This window comes from Bos javanicus, chromosome 18, assembly GCF_032452875.1.
Source record: "Bos javanicus breed banteng chromosome 18, ARS-OSU_banteng_1.0, whole genome shotgun sequence".
NCBI lineage: Eukaryota > Metazoa > Chordata > Mammalia > Artiodactyla > Bovidae > Bos > Bos javanicus.
The window spans coordinates 49454579-49456879 of NC_083885.1; the positions used below are offsets into that span (position 1 = coordinate 49454579).

The 2301-nt window shown below is 46.8% G+C and overlaps 1 pseudogene; it reads left to right on the forward strand.

Annotated features, from left to right (window-relative positions):
- The first annotated feature begins 245 nt into the window (after positions 1-245).
- On the forward strand, positions 246-2301 carry LOC133229871 (galectin-16-like; annotated as a pseudogene).

Sequence of the window (2301 nt, forward strand, 5' to 3'; positions counted from 1 at the left end):
GAGGAGAAGGGGACGACAGAGGATGAGATGGCTGGATGGCATCACCAACTCTATGGACATGAGTTTGAGTGAACTCTGGGAGTTGGTGATGGACAGGGAGGCCTGGCATGCTGCGATCATGGGTTCCCAAAGAGTCAGACACGACTGAGCGACTGAACTGAACTGAACTGACTACAGTTTGAACCCACTTCTTATTATTACAGTGGACTTTGGATAGTGTGGACTGAACACACTTTTGATGTCATAAATTTCAGAAGAATAGAGGGCAGGGCTCTATAGCCTGAGTGAAAGGGTCAGGGGTGACTTATCTCCTAATGGCATTTATAGGGCATCTTCTCCAGACAGACTCACACACACAGTTTCAACAAGGAAGAAAGGCCCAGTTGAAGACTATGAACTCCTTGGTATGAAGGATGGGAGGAAGGAATCTGATTACCTCTGCTGCTGGTGCCAGGTCACCTTGACACAAATCATTACGTGAATGCTAGTAGAGAATGGGAAAGAGTGTGTGTGTGTGTGAGTGGGAATCACTGGATTTGCATTATTTTATGTCCTTTTGCATATTGTTTCTCTGGGTTTGGAAGTGTTTGCATATAAAATATGTATCTGTGCCTCTGAGTGCATGTCTGGACTCGGATTAATGTCTCCTTGTTGGAGGTATACTAATGTCTCTTAGCTGCAGGAGGAGATCACGTTTTGTGTCCTGAGTCTGCTTGGGCAATGATGTGGGAGAGAGAACATGGGCTCTTCATTCACTGACGCATCCGTCTCTTCCATAGCCAAACCCCTATCAGCAGTCTGTTTCCCTGGCTGTGGGTTTCATGGTGAAGATCAAGGGAAATCTTGAGTCTTCTTGTGGGTGAGTAGAGGCCAGTTTATGTCTGATGGAGGGTGAAGCACAAGGGGAGAGTGTTAGCATGTCTTGGGGACACTCATTGGAAACAGCTTGATCTTCTTTAATCATCGGAATAAGCTGAGGTGTCTCATGCAAAAGTGTGAGATTACACTTCAGGTGGGATTTCCTTCCTCTGTGTGTCTGTGTCTATGTGTGTGTGTGTGAGTGGGGGAGGCAGGGGAGGAAAAGAGAGAGACAGATAGCAAAGTGAGAAAGGTAAAAATATTTTGAGAAAGAGGGCAGGGGGAAGGGGAAGGAGGGAGAGGGAGAGAGAGAGAGAAAAGGACTGTGGTTGTTCCTGAGGAAGTTTTTTTCTACAGTAAATGCCTGCCTGCAGGAGCTATCCTTTTGTCTTTGCAGGAAGAACCCAGAGCTTGTGGTGGATTTCTGCATGGGTATTGAGGAAGGCAGCAACATTGCATTCCATTTCTGAGTCTACACGAACAGCATGGTGGTGATGAACAGTTTCCAGGAAGGGGGATGGCAGGAGGAAAAGAGAATGTTTTCTGACCCTTTCGTGCCAGGCCAGCCATTTGAGCTTCGATTCTTGGTGCTGGAGAATGAATACAAGGTGTGTGGGCCCTCCAGGGTGTGGAGCGCCATGGCTGTGTTGGGGCTGCTGTGGAGAAACACACAGAGAGTCCAACTCTGATGTGATCACAACAGACCAATTTTTTCTTTGTTTTGTATTTTTAACACATGTGCTTTTTGAAATTGAAGTATCATTGATTTACCTTACCATGTGAGTTTCAGGCATACAACAGAGTGGTGGAGCCCCTTGTCCCTGTATAGCACAGGCATCTATACTCAGGATCTTGTGTGCTGTACTCAGTGTGTGTGCTGTACAAGTAGAGATGCTGAGGTGAACTCCACACAGCTCTTACTGTATCGCACAGTCAGCAGTGTGGAGGGAGACGTGCAGGCCACCTGCCCTCAGGGTAAAGCAGGGATGGCAGCTCTGGAGGCGAGGAAGTGGACATGGAGGATGATTTCTACAGCACTGTATTGGCAGGATGTCCTGGAGGAGAATTTCTGCTTTGCTTTTACAGAGTAAAGAAATTTTACAGAAGGCAATGAAAATAGGAAAGGGAAAGAGGAGGCCTAATCGTTCTGAGCTCACAAGAAATACATCTCCTTCCTTAGGTGTTTGTGAATAACGAGTCCTTCTGCCAGTTTGTCCACCGCCTGCCCCTACAGTCTGTGAAAATGCTGAAGGTGAGGGGAGATACTGTGCTGACTTCAGTGGATACATTTTAAGGGGCAGAAGATCTTCCAGTGAAGATATCGATCCCATTACACTCTTCCATAATGTGCAGGATCATGGCCACTCCCAGAAGATGCCAGCATGTGCCCCTGCCCTCACACTTACTCCAGTGATAATAAAATATTCCTGATATGAACCAGGA